Raw genomic sequence first — 15,496 nt, 5'->3', positions numbered from 1 at the left:
TTATTTATTTAAATCACAACAGCAGTCGCCTCAAGGCGCTTTATATTGTACAGTAGATCGCACAATAATAAATACAGAGAAAAACCCAACAATCATATGACCCCCTATGAGCAAGCACTTTGGCGACAGTGGGAAGGAAAAACTCCCTTTTAACAGGAAGAAACCTCCGGCAGAACCAGGCTCAGGGAGGGGCGGCCATCTGCTGTGATTGGTTGGGGTGAAAGAAGGAAAACAGGATGAAAGACATGCTGTGGAAGAGAGACAGAGATTAATAACAGACATGATTCGATGCAGAGAGGTCTATGAACACATAGTGAGTGAGAAAGGTGACTGGAAAGGAAAAACTCAATGCATCATGGGAATCCCCGGCAGCCTACGTCTATTGCAGCATAACTAAGGGAGGATTCAGGGTCACCTGGTCCAGCCCTAACTATATGCTTTAGCAAAAAGGAAAGTTTTAAGCCTAATCTTGAAAGTAGAGATATTGTCTGTCTCCTGAATCCAAACTGGAAGCTGGTTCCACAGAAGAGGGGCCTGAAAACTGAAGGCTCTGCCTCCCATTCTACTTTTAAATACTCTAGGAACAACAAGTAAGCCTGCAGAGCGAGAGCGAAGTGCTCTAATAGGGTGATATGGTACTACAAGGTCATTAAGATAAGATGTGTGGGATTAAAGAAATTGTTTTACTGCTACTGTTCATAACTATCATCATTACCATTGCATTAATAATATAATCTACAGCATTGATATTGCATTCAGATGTTTAAACATATCGGCACCCAATTAGCCTTTATTACAGGTGCAGTTATATCACTTTAAACTGTTGAGTTTAAATTTATAATCTTAAATGCTTATATGCTGATTATATTGGGTTATATAAGAAAGGCCCAACTTTGAGTACACTCTGTGCCAAAACTCTTGACAGGAAACTACATGCTTTTGCACCCAGAAAGTGAAACTAAGCAGAGTGTAAGTGATGTGGAGACTGAGAGAATGTTCTTTTCTGACTGTGTCACAAGTTGCTGACAGAACATTTGTGGTTTTGTAACTTGCATGTATTGAATCTGCTTTGACGCATGAGGGGGCGTCATAAATAATACCCTGATGATATAAAATGACTGCTTGTGTATTATTGGGCAGAGATCCTGCCACTGGCGTTTGGGCTGTGTAGGGGTCTCTCTCTTCCGGAAGATGATTGAATAAAAAGGAATATAAAATGTTTTGACCACTATGAGTTGGGTTTTCTCTGTTTTATCATGGGGACAAAAGAATCGGAGTTGTTAGATGGGGTCTGATTATTTAAGACCTTGTATGTGAGGAGCAGGATTTTGAATTCAATTCTGGATTTAACAGGAAGCCAATGAAGAGAAGCCAAAACAGGAGAAATCTGCTCTCTCTTTCTAGTCCCTGTCAGGACTCTTGCTGCAGCATTTTGGATTAGCTGAAGGCTTTTCAGCTTGTTTTTAGGACATCCTGATAATAAAGAATTACAGTAGTCCAGCCTGGAAGTAATAAATGCATGAACTAGTTTTTCAGCATCACTCTGAGACAGGATATTTCTAACTTTAGAGATGTTGCGCAAATGGAAGAAAGCAGTCTTACATATTTGTTTAATATGTGCGTTGAAGGACATGTCCTGGTCAAAAATGACTCCAAGGTTCCGCTTTATTTGTGGATGGAAGTTACAATACTGAGAGTGGATCACATGATGTTTAAGGTGTGTCATGTGACATGTTCAGTATTGTCACACATGTCTAGATTGTCCCTGATATCATAACTGCTCAAACACTGATGATTATATTTGAAGAATTATTACTGATGGCAGCAAAGTTTGAATGGAGCTCTCTGTCTGTGCTGATTTGTCGCCCTCTGGAGGTCAAAACACAAACTGCATGATGTCACTGTAACCACCACAGTGACAGGAAGTGTTTTTAAATGACTGAAACACTGAAATGATGCTAACGGCTGTCGTTAGGCTCACTGACAGCAGTGCTGATGTGTTCATCATCTGGCTCAGGTCAGACTCCTTCATCCTTCTCCAGCGTGAGGCTGCCCTCAGACCCACAGGAGCTCTGACCATTGACCTCCTGTACACAGCTCATTCTCTAAACTCCATTTATAATGCAAATATATTTCAGATTTCTGAGCTCTGCTTTGAATCTGTGCCAGTATTCGCTGAATCAAAAAAATTCTTATAAGACTCGACAAGAAATAATCCTGACTGACTTTATTTAAGACTCAGAACATGAGACAAAGTTCAGCCAACTGCACTGAGACCTGATCCTGAACCCTGAAGCCCTACAACCCCTTTCATTGCCACCTGAAAACAAAATCCTACATTTGTGAGCCGGTGTGAGAAAATCCAACGACACAAACTGAGAATCCAGGCTGTGCACAAAAACAGCCATACAAGGACACATTTAAGGACAAGAGGACTTTGCAGCATCACGTCTGTTAGCTGGGATTCTTAAATGAAAATGATGGATGTGGATCCGCCTCAGCAAGCAGCTTCTTCCTCCATGGATGTCCACAAGTATCAGTCCAGCTGCTTTAGCCTCAGGACCCAGCAGAAGGTGGAAGAGGAGGTGGATGGATCAGTGTGTGATGCCCTGTGACATCGAATCCCAAGAGGACACAAAGCAAAAGAAAATCAAGCGCTCCCTAAAATCAGCATCTGATCACAAGCCTGCACTGGCCAATCACAGTTTCCTGGATGTGATCTGGATGAGCAGCACTATGTCAGATGGGCATGGCAGAAAGTACAAGAGCAGTAAAAAATTGAGAGAAAAAAGAGAAAAACAGTAGAATAGAATAAGATAAACAGAATGACATAATATAATAGTAGAAAAAATTGCACTTGGTGTCTCGGTCACCCGTGCTTGGTGTAAATTCAATGTTTCAAGCTGCAGTTGGTTGTCATCTTCATTGAAAAATAAATATGAATAAATGATAATAATATATAATAAATAATAAAATGTGTTGTTGACATGTGTTGTTTGTATTTTCTGTAAATGTCTTTTTTAATCTAAACGCTTTGTTCCAGACGGACAGGGAGTCGCTATCAGGTTGTCCAAGCAAACTCAGGTCTGTAACAGAGACTGAAGAAGATTGTAACAGAGTCCAACAGTCTGCAGTGGCCACCACAGTCCACCGTCTTCACATCACAACATGTCTGTGAAGACTCCTTGCCCTTGTACTCATACCTTGATGAACAAGTAGGTAGAGTTCAAATGTGAGTTTTCAGTGAATTTATAAATACAATTTACTGTTACTGCTGCTGTTTGTGTTTTGTCAGGTTTGTTTCATGAATATTTCTCAGACAGAAGAAGGTGATATTCCAACGGACCTGAAAAGAAGAGCAGAGCAGCTGAAGAAAAGCTGTGACTCCAACGTGAGATGGACACTGTGATTCATCACCTCCACCAGCAACACACTGACCTGCATTCATCCATAGATGACACTCAGGACTCTGGTTCCACAGCTGTTCTTGTTCACAGCATCATCCAGTTAGAGAGGAAACTGTATAATGCAATGATGATGTTCCAGCGTCATGTTGCAGTTGTTGCTCCTCCTCCACATGCTTACCTGCCACAGTTTAACTCCGCCTCTCAGACAGTCATGTCACCTGATCTGCATGTTTTGCTGTACGATGACGTCATCTTGACGTTGACGAGGAGAAAAACTAGTTTTGTCCTGCAGATGGCGATCTTGCCCCGTGTTCAGAGAGCCGACAGTTTGATGATGCTGCTCTACTCAACTTACTTTAGCCTGGGTTGGACTCTATATGAGCAGCTTCACTCTGGTTTCACTGTTAAATACACTGGTTTGATTTCACTTGGAAAAGTTGAAAAATAAATATTTTAATGTAAAATTATTTGTTGGTACATTTTTTGAGGGTCAAACATTGTTTGATTTGAGGAATGAACTGTTAAGGTGGGAAAAATGAATCAGGTTAAAATAGTGGTGCTTTAAATCAGTGCAGATGTATAATGTAATTTAACATGTTGATAATGGTTGTAGTGGGCTTGTAATGTAAATGTGATTAAATGTGACATTAATGGTGACGCTGCATAAACCTGATCAAACAGTTCTATTAGTGGGTCTGTGTGATCAGCATCAGTGGGTTAAGGTGAGGCCTTGACTAGTAGAACGTCATGTTGGTGTCTGACAACACATGAGCCAACATCAGACTCCGAGCGCTACGATGATAAAGATCAGAAGATCCAGTGTGACATCATCGTTACCTGGCAACAGCAGCCCTCATCTGACTTTATTGGAGGATATTTACAGCAGCAACACTGTTTAGTTTGATATGACGGATTAACAACATGCTGTGATATCCAGTTCATCTGTAATAGATACTGGATCTAATCAGTCAGCAGATATTTGATCAGCTTATTTATAACTATACTAGAAACAAACACAACTGTGTTGGTGATTCATGCAAACTTGCATATCAGCCTTTGAAGGTTTTGTAGTATTGAGAACAAAGAGGTTGTGTTAGGGCTGAAAAGCCCGACTTGTTCTCCTCTGCAGGTCATCAAATGCACCACAGAAGTTTGTATTTGCACAGCCTGTATATGTTTGATGGCTTTATTATTCTCTGTTCAAAGACAATAAATGTGGAAAATGTCTCATGTAGTATCAGCTTCATTTAAAATGACTGCAAACATTTAGAGAACATGTGCTGCTGTTTGTCCTACATTTCAACACTGAATGAACCCTGAAAACGTGATGGCAGGTGGCAGATTGGAGTCCACATGAAATATCGGCTGTATGAAGACTGGAAAATATAGATGATACAAACATGCAGCCAAACATTTGTGGACATGGATAAACTCTCTGATTTAAAAAGCAGGAAGTGACACAGCTAGAAAATGAAAGTGTGTAAAAGCTGAAGTCAAATGCAATGCAGAGTTGAATCTGCACTTGGATCCATGTGTGAAAGGTCCACATGTAGGGATCACATGAGTCCTGATGTTTGTCAGTGCAGCTTGATAACTCCATCTACTGTGGGCTACATATACTGGGCTGGTAGCTCCATAGTGTTGCAAAGAAACTATTCAATGTGCAAATTTAAAATCAGAGGCTCTTCTAACACAGGAGCCATGTTGAGTTTAGATCACAGCGACCACCGGCAGTCTGAAATGGAATGAAGCCCATTGACAGCCAGCAGGTCTAAACAGGAACGCAGCCATTTGTATGCGTGGCAATGATGTGGCTGCAGCTGACACAGGATTGGTTCAAACTAAACATCATTTCACAGAGTTCACAAATAAACTCACGTTTTTATCTTTGAAGATCATCATAAAGTAGAATTGATGGTCCAGCAGACAACAGCAGGAGGTTTGAGCCCTTCTGATGCAGCAGAAACAGGATTTGGAGGAAGATGTTAATAGATTAGAAAGAACTGTACACTGTGAATCAATGCAAGTCTTTCTAGATAGACAGATCTTTAATAATCCCTCAGGTAGGTTCCTCTGGGACAGTCACAGATAGAGACACCAATTCTGACGTCCTTTGAAAGTTTTCATCACTCGTCATGTACACAGATGTTAATTCTACATATTCCTAGTACTGAACTCTAAATCAATATGAAGAAAATGCTCCTACTAATCTGCATATATGTTGATATCAAATCCTTTTCCAGCACATGGATAAATCTCTATAAATCTTTCAGTCTGATCAGAATGGGCACAGTGTTGTTATTGCAGCACTCCCTGATGTTTGAAAAGCTAAATGTCCATTTTAAAGTGGTCGTGTGTAGGATTGTGTTTCCTTCCTTTGTGCAGTTCTTACAGTAAACATGTTTGAATGTTTCCTGTTCCCCTGATGCTTCTTCCTGTTGGATAAAGTTGGTTTGAATAACATGTTCTTATAGGTTTCAATGAACTTCAAACTGGGATCCACTTACAAAACTGTCTCATTTTATTGGAACGATCCACATTTGCATCCATTCACGGTACATTTGACATCTGAACACGTTTGTACACATGATGAAAGGACAGATGGTGTTTGTGTGTCCTTCTTAAACTTAGTGTGAATGTTTCATCATGTAGAACTACTTAGAACAAAGTCTTTGGGAACATTTGGAGAACACGTTTAGGAAAGTAACATCCTGGTAGAACATTTTCTTAAAGCAAAGCAGAGCTGCAACATGACTGTGAGGATTCACAATAATAAAGTCACAATACTTTATTATTATGAAGACTAAAGTGCACCTTAATGCTGCCAATGAATACACATGTTCTTTGTGAAAGCATGAGCACAGCTGACATGCACCACACTGACCCCACTCGCCCCATTTCTTCATCCACTTCTTGCTCTTGTGCTTGAAATGAGACGCAGACGCAGCAAAAGTCAGACGCTCTAAAATCCACAAAAAGGGGGCTTGTTAGATCAGGATATTGATGTGATCCATAGAAAACATGGATAATACACCACTTTATTTGAAGACATCTGTAGCACTTGTTGGGATTCAGAGATTCTTTTATTGCCATGATATAATCTGCCTTATGATGACTGCATTAATAAGATGTGTTACAGTATTATCTTTACAGGAATATTTCTTATAGGGTTCATATTGCATTCATTATGTTTGTTATCACATTAACCTTTCTATTCACAGGTTGATTTATGATTATTCTATACACAATGCATAACTGTGCTTGTTTAGAGTTGATGTTCCGTCCAAAAGGGTTTTAAGCTTCACTGGTGAGAGTGTCCAGGTGATACATGTTGAGGGAGGATGTGAACATAGCAGGTTAATTGCATGCAGGCTTACATTACACATATTAATCTAGTAGCAGGCCTGAGCGAAGGCCCAAGTGTCTTCTGCTCCTTCTTGAGACAGCCTGCAGTTAGGTTTGCTTAGTGATTAATGACGAGGGTCCATTATTAGATTTTAGAGACCCTGCAGCTTGAAGTTTGTTACCTTAAAAGGCGAGTGTCACTGACCCTTCGGTAACCGGCTGCTTTTTTATCTATTTGGAAACAGACGACTGAAGGTGATAGCCAGCCTTCAGCGCTCTGAAGGCTTAGAACCATGATTGTGCATTGAAGGTGTTGCAGAAGAGGGAAGTTATATGTCTGGTTCATGTCTGTTTATAATTATTAAAGATGTACAAGATATTGACTGTACGTGATGAACTCTTGACTTGTGTTGACGCCATGGGGGGGCGGATACCCCAGTGCGCTGTGGGGGGGCGTGTACCCCAGTGCTTTAAAAATGTTCTTCACATGTATTTTGACACATGTTTTTGTCAGCAGCTGTATGTTGAGATCTCACTTTTTTGTGCTAATAAACTCCTCGTTTGATTGCACTTTTCTGGAGCCTCCGTCGTTTGTTGTCTGGTCTGCAGTTGATCGATCTCGCTTCACACTGCCTCAGGATGTTTCCACAGACTCCTGTGTGCACCTAAAGAAAAGGTCAAAGGTCAGCAGCACATGTAGTTGGGACAATTCTTCACAGTTAGAACAAATGTCTGCTGATGACTTCATCTCATGAAATGACTGATAGATGTCAATTCATTGATCAGCTGAGCTGCTGATCTTCATCGTGCACAGAAACATTCAGCTTGTTTCAATCAGTAAATAACTCCCACTACTCTCAGTTTGAACTGTTCCCACTCAAAATGCTGTCAGAACAATGATCATTGTAGAACTTCACAAACATCACGTGTTGTTTTCCACATGGAAGATCAGCAAACATACAGAAACTTCCTGTTGCCACACACGGCCTCTAAAATCTCTTCCACGCTTTCTGTCTGAAGTCCACTCTCTGTGTCGGATCCACAGGAAACAACAAGATCTTATTAACATGGTTTTCAGTGTGTCTCCTTCCAAAAAGTCCAACCAATGAACAAATGTGTATATTTGTGGAGGCCGAACAAAAGCATGACACATTTGTCTGTTTCTATAAACTGGTGTCAAACACAAATATGAAGAGTTTCATTGACAGACTCCAAAATGCCCCCGCAGTGAATCAAAGGGAAATCCTACAGTGTGCAGAGAATCTTAATGGCTCCAACATCAACACATCCACAATGTTGGATCCAGTTCTACCTCACAGAGTTACTAAGACACACCCTCTGCCAGCATTACAACAGCTCCACCTGCTTCACCTGCCTCCTCAGCCTCTGTACACCTGAAGAGAAAAGAAAGGCTCCAAAAGCTCAAATCTACAAAGGATTCATGAAGTTTCATCCAACAAGAACATGTTTGCCTTCCACAGTGTGCTGTTAGACACCACTGTACCTCTGCCATTTCAAAAAGAGCAGCTTGGGAACATTTTGGCTCCAAACACTTTGTGTTTAAGTTCCTAGTCTTTGTTTTCTTTGTGAACAACATCTGGAGCTTTTTGACTCATAGAAACATCATTTTGTTCTTTAGATGACAGCAGATTGGGACTGAATAATCAATCACTATCAAACCAATAAAGATGCTGATTTTACAGGAACTTTGTTGGAGAAGCTGGAAAGACATGAAACTGGTGGAGATCCCAAACCAGTTGATAGTGCTGATTATTCCAAATAAAGCTGTTTTCCATTTGAGATCACTTTCTGTCCTGATATATAATAAAGATGTCGTTGTTTTTGAGCCCCTGTATTAAAAGTAGATCCAGTTTAAAGTCAGCTTGAGTTTGATGTCTTTATGTCAAAGCTGCTCATGATGTTGAGCTGCTGATGGAATAAAAACAGGTAAAAATCTGCCTCGATATAAAAGCATGTAGTCCAGACTTAAATGTAGCCTATTGTTAGCTGAGGTCCACACACAGTGTTTGACAGTGTAAACTGTGTGAAAGGGCTGCTGGTGGAGCTCACTAGGATGAGCAGGTGACCATGTGCCACGAGGTGGAGAGCAGCTGGCCTGGCTTTGATTCTGACCACGCCCCCTTTCTCTCTCCCTCTGCTTTGCTGTCACTTATCTTCACTGCTCTGTCCAATAAAGCTGAAAAAGGCCCCAAATCAAAGAAATCTGCTGCAGCCTCTGAAATGTCTTCTGTTTCCTTCCCGACGGCTTTTTCACCGTCAGCCCATCAGACAGTCCAGCAGCATTTATGATGATGTCATGATGTTGAAGAGACTGCTATGGTGGCCTCCCATGACCCCCAGCCTCATCTACACTGAGATGCAGACATTTGAAAACAACTGAATAATAGTCCAACACAACAGTCTGTGTACAGACACACACTGAGCTTTCATAGAGTCAAAGGAGTCAATCAAACACAGCTAGTTGAGTCATTTCTTGTGTGAGTCTAAAGTGAATCTAGTATTTGAAAGTCCACTTCCTGTATTTGTTGTTGAAGACTTCTTCAGCTTCTTCTCAAGGACATCAGCTGCTTGTTTGGCAGCAGAGGCAGTTAAGAAGCTTCCTGAAAAACACTGAACAGTGAGTTCACTGTGGCATATGACAAATTCAGCTTTCTATGTGCAAATGTGTCTGTGTCAACCTTTCAAATGCTGTTGAATCCAAAACATCAGCGGCTCCTTGGCTGCTCACTTCATGCACTTCTGTCTTTGTGACAGTCCAATGACATCACAGCTGTTTCCACCCCCAGTGTCTCAGGACTGGACACCTTTAAACATGTGGAGGATCAAACAGCCGTCCAGCTAAACATACATGAAACTATCAAAGCTGACAATCATTCCAATAACATCTAATGCTACATATATATAGACACAGGACTACAAGGAAATGGCTCTCAGCATCTGGCTGTGGGAACAAATGATCCCTGTTTGTCTTCAAATTGTGTGCATGTTTTAGACGTGTGTCACATGTAGAAACACAAAAATCCCACAATGACACAAAGATGTGTTTGACACAACTGTGCAGCTGTAAGTTGTTTCTAATGATTCATTGAAGCTCTTCTAACATTCTGGAGACAATCAGTCCATGAATCTGTTCAACACGACAACAATTTGACTTCAATGTGAACGTTTGCCATTAAATAACCTTCTTCATCCAGCTGACAGCATCCTTCATCCTATGATATGAACAGTTCCTCCTGTTGATGACAAACCTCTGACATGATCTGCTTGAGGAGCTTTTTCATGTGAAGCTCTCTGAGCTCAGGGCTAAGTTGCTGTGTTTCATCTTTAAGAGCTGCTGCCTCCTCGCCGTTCTTCTTCTCCTAATGACACCATTTCTGCTTCACATCTTTCACTGGGCCTAAAACAGATGAAGAGTAGATCTACTGCTGTTCACTGTTTGTGTCAATATGGAGAAATATGAAAGACAAACACAGCACATACAGAGAAATGTAGACAGAATGTGCAGCCAGTGCAGTAAATGGTCTAAATATCAGCTCTTTAGAAAATGATCCTGATGAACATGAAACTAACATCCAATGAGAAACACAGCTTCCTTGTTTCATGTCCAATAACAATAAATGAAGAGCTAATAAAGAGCTATTCTATTGTAAAATGCTGAGATGATTATTAGACACAACCCAGCGGCTCACCAAAGGCCTGCATTGCAAATCTATATGAAAGTAATCTATGCTCATATATGGCAAAATCCTTTAAGTGTCACTGTGTTTTTCATCTGTGCTCTTGTTGGTTGGACAAGTTTGTAAATGACAAAGAGCTCAGTGGACTTTGCATCCATCAAATCCTGTTAGATGTTTGTTTTTCCTTCACAGCTTTGTGATGAAGGCTAAAGAACAGAGATATGAACTATTGCCAATATGAATCCTGATGCATGACGTGGGCACAGACCCACCAAAGCAACACTCAGCTCACCTCATTCCAGGCGCTTGTCTGCTGGAGACCATGAGCCTTGTTAGTCACACATTAGCACCGTGATAGGAAACAGCCTCCATCATTTCATTAGATCTGAATTTGGACTGTTTCCCTCTGGATGAGAACCAAGTCTGTCAAATCTATTGATCCAACACAAACTATCAAACACATTGGCTCACAGTCAGATTGGCTTTGTATGGATGGTGTAACAGGGGCTGGGAAAGGATGCTGAAAGCTGAATATAATACAGAACAATAACAGGACATATAATCATGTAGAAACATGATCTTCAACAGGCACACTTCTATTATTCATGATCACAAAGAACTTGTGCAGCCCTGATATCAGCCCTAATATATGAGTGTGTTTGAAACAGCATCAACATGACAGCTGTAAGAAATCTTCTCTCAGCCTTGTTTGGCAGAAGATCCCTGCAACAAAGATTGTAGCTGAAAGATGACGTGTGTAAAGTTTGTCTTTGGGAGGGTTGAGGCTGTTTTTAGACCTTTGATAGTTTCCAATCCAGTTCTGAAAGACAGAAATAAAAACAACATCATTAAGATCAGATCATGGAGCTGTTTCCTGCCTTGTTTCTAGCTTCACATTACAAGACTTTACTACAATAAAGATGCTAACATGTATCTGTAGGAACAACATCATTGAATCTAGAACAACTGGAGCCAAACCAGTGGCTCTGCTGGGATCACTGGTGAGCCAACACTTCCTTGTTGATGCAGATTTCAGGGCTTCCTGTTGCTCCTCCGTTATAACTGTTCTCTCTTCTCAACACATGATGACACAAAGGAATCAGCAGTGACGAAGATGATGCTGAAGCACACATTTCACACATATAACAGAGCAGTCCAGTTACACACACCTCTGCTTGACATTAGGCCTCAAACAAAGACACAAAACACTAACTTGACTCTAAATAGAAGAAACTGGCAGCTTTTTCTGTTCTGTGCTTATTTATATTTGACACACATGCTTCTCTTTGTGCAAACACACATCGCACTATAAGGGTAACCTAGCACACAATGATTGGACAGCACAGTGATGATGCTGGGAGATCCTATACGAAGCAACACAGAAACACTGAGAACTTTAAACATTGATTATATTGAGATAAGCAGCCGACCCAGTCTAGATAAAGGCGAGCAGCTGGGACCGCTGCTGCACCAAAAACAGGTTTCAGTGTTTCCATGTGTGTGTGTGTGATGTCTTTACTTATACTGGTCAATAGACTTTAGTCAACACATGATTGAAAGGTGTTACACATGAAATAAAAACAGTGTTTCATCTTTATTCCTCTGAAGCAGCTGCATTATAACCAATCTGCTCCTTTGTGGCCTTTAAAACAGCTTAAATAACTGTTGTTATATTTGTTTCTGCTCCTCTTGGACAGACGACTCTTGAAAAGACATTTTTGAATTTCAATGTGACTTTAACTGGATAAATATGGGATATATAAACGTCTGCAACAAACTGATTCCAGCTTCTACCTCATGATAGGAATGTTTTTGTGGCTCAAGATGACCTGATATCTTTCATGATGGACACATTTGACACGTTTCACATATTATAGACCAACAAGTTATTCATAGCAGTTTAAATACGGGGAGTCACTTTTGGGCCCAGCAGATAAAACAGAGCCAATATTTGCTTCTTTATTTAAGTGACGTGTGTCACAGATGTGACCTAGTAAAGTGTAGCTGAACATTAGTAACGTTATTAACACTCTCAGCTCGTCCTTGTTCCAGACCTGAAGATCCTCTTCTTTCATTCAGCAGCAGCTTCAGGTCTCTGATGGTCCAGGCTTGTTGTTGGGAAACAGCCCTGCTGGGATGATGGTGTCCTCACAGAAACAGTCAGTGATGCTGTTGATCTCCATCACAGAGCACGTCCCAGTCTGCAGTCTCAGTCCTGCAGGGCCTCGCTGGCTTCCTGACTCCACCCAGTCAACAACAGGAAGTGTTTGCAGGAACAAACTGAGGCTGTGGTCAAACAGGAGTTTTTATCTCCTGGCTCTGACTCTCACTGCGGCCCCGCTACTGTGTCAACATGTGTTTGTGCTAAACAATGATGGAAAGTGTTATAAATGACTTGTTGGCCTCTGATCTGTCACAAACAGCTGAAACGTGTCTCTCATGAGTCACATGAAGGTTTCTGACAGAAAGGACAAAAAGTAGCTGCAGTCAGTTTGTGTCATTTTTATATTTATTCATCTGGGAGAAAAATCTGAGGGACATTAAAATGTGTTTTTCAACAGAGACAAGAACATAAATATAACGTCACAGGTAAATGAACATATTTCAAGTAAACAGCTGGACTGATCAGGTCCAAACACAGAGTGATCAACAAACAGCTGTCATATCTTTATATATAAGCTCTTTATAAATCCTGTTCACTGCAGTCTGTTTCCTAATAATGTCAAACTGTTAGAAACACAGAAACATGGTCTTTGTTCACATAAACCTGTCTGGGATCCTTTGTTGTTCTTTTGATGCAGAGTTACATTATAAATATAAAGAGTTATTTCAGAGTCTCATCAGTTTTCCTGCATGTCTTTATTGAACACATCAGCAGGGCTGAAGCTCTCATGTTAAACACACACTGATCTATGGACACGTTCATGTGTTTCTAACAGAACCAGGCTGTTATCAGCTGCACTAACATGATGTCACACACACTGAATGTAACAGTGACATCATCACACAATCAGCTGTGATTGTTTCACTGTCATCAAACTAGTCAACAGGAAGTAGAATCAATAGAAACAATCATTTACTGACAGCATGTCTGATGGAAATAAGTGCAGATTATGTATGAAGTATAACTGCACACAGTAACTGTGTTACAATAAGGACTTAACAGCGCCCTCTGCTGGAGTGTTTCAGTACTGCGTTAACTAGAATACACCACCTCCTCCTCCTCCTCACACCACCTGCTACAGCTCTACTCTTCTATGACTACAGTCATCCACAGCACTGATGTGAGGTCACATGGTTCATATGTAAGGAGCACAGAGACGTGCTAGCAGCTGACCTCAGGTCAGTTTAATGACTGTGAGCAGCAGCTGTGTTCTTGTCACTGTGACAGGGAGACACTCTCAGAAACAGCGCTCATGTCAGCTTGTTCTCATGCAGGAGGATCAGGAGCTCCATGTTTGTCTTTCTGTTTGAATCATGATGTGTTTGTGCCATCAGAGTCTGTCATGAGTACTCAGGGTTTCACAGCAGCTCTTCTGAATGCTGACGAGGACTCCAACCTCATGTTTCACCTCTCTGAGCTTCTGATGTCTGTGAACACTCGTGTTTCTTCTCTGGGCTCATCTGGACAAAAACACCTTTCTGTGTTTGGCTCCAGCCTCATTGTGACCGACAGGAAGTGTGTTATCCATGAGCTTCTTTGTTTCCTGCTGTGTTTCCTGTCTGTGGACAAACACGAGTGTTTCAGCTGAGGACTTGGTTCCTTCCACCTGTCCATACAGGACATCACGCTGTCTTTTCTCTTTAAATGCAGCTCCAGGTCCTTCCACGTGCTGTATTTGTGCAGTTTGTAGTGTGTCCTGGGAAACGTAGCACACATGGTGTTCTTCTGCTGTTTCCTCCTTTCACTGAGTGTGAAACACTGACGCTGTGCTGTTGTTCACAGAGCTGATTCTAGCTGCAGCTGGACTCTGTCATCTAACTGAATGTGTTGGTGCTGATCACGGGGCTCTGAGGGGGGAGCAGCAGGAGGACTCTGGATGCTGACGTCAGTGTATCTGTGGAAGCTCACACAGCGTCTCTGTCATTCAATATTGTGCTATATATTGTATCTATGCAAAGATGAACAGACTGTGTGTTCACTGGTCTCTGTGCTGCTGACTGCTGCAGCTCTGATGTCATCATCACTCCCTCCTCCACCCTCAGCAGTCCCAGCATGCTGCTGTGGTGCACCCCACCCTCACTCTACACCTGAGCCATAGACCACACCCTCCACCTCAATATACACCACAGTTTTCTCTGCTATGGAAATGAGATCAGGAGGAAATCATCATCATTATTATTTAATAAATGCTCACATTAATGTGGGCTTATTTGTTTCATATTAGAAACATTAGTCGAGTGTTTTTAGTATAAAATGGTGAAAGTCCCTCTTTTTGCTCCTCCCCTCACCTGTGGATGGACGGTGCTGTTACCGTGGTGACAGCTGTGATGTGTTTCAGTCCTGCCTGGTTATCACTGCAGGAATCTTTCACATTTATTACAGGTAATAACTCTGATTTTTCTGTGTATTATGAACTAAATGTATCCTGATACACACAGAGATGGATGAGCAGAGGTCACATGATGAAAGAACAAACATGGAGTCTTTGATTTATTTAGATATTTATTGATGAATGCAAACAAACCCTGACACTGAACCATCGTCCAGCAGAACAAACCTGATCACATGACCTGCTGACCCAAACAGTGAAAAGCTCCATGGCAACAACAACAAACAGCCTCACATATGTTAACAGAGGCTGTTAGAAGCACAGAGTCTTTACAGTCTTTCTCCTGTTTGTACACAGATCTCTGCACATCTTCATCACAGTTACTCACAGACGTGCAGAGTGTGTGGATATCAAAGCTAAGTTTCCACCATGTTTGTAGTCTGTACTGGGACTCATGGAGCATCTCTCTATGAGCACTCAGTGCTTTAAACAGTGAGTCCCAGTTTAACCAGCAGCCTTCACACCACACATCACACAGACATGGAAACTTCAA

Source organism: Pelmatolapia mariae, linkage group LG3_W (assembly GCF_036321145.2).
Source record: "Pelmatolapia mariae isolate MD_Pm_ZW linkage group LG3_W, Pm_UMD_F_2, whole genome shotgun sequence".
NCBI lineage: Eukaryota > Metazoa > Chordata > Actinopteri > Cichliformes > Cichlidae > Pelmatolapia > Pelmatolapia mariae.
Note: the sequence above shows the minus strand (reverse complement) of the source record.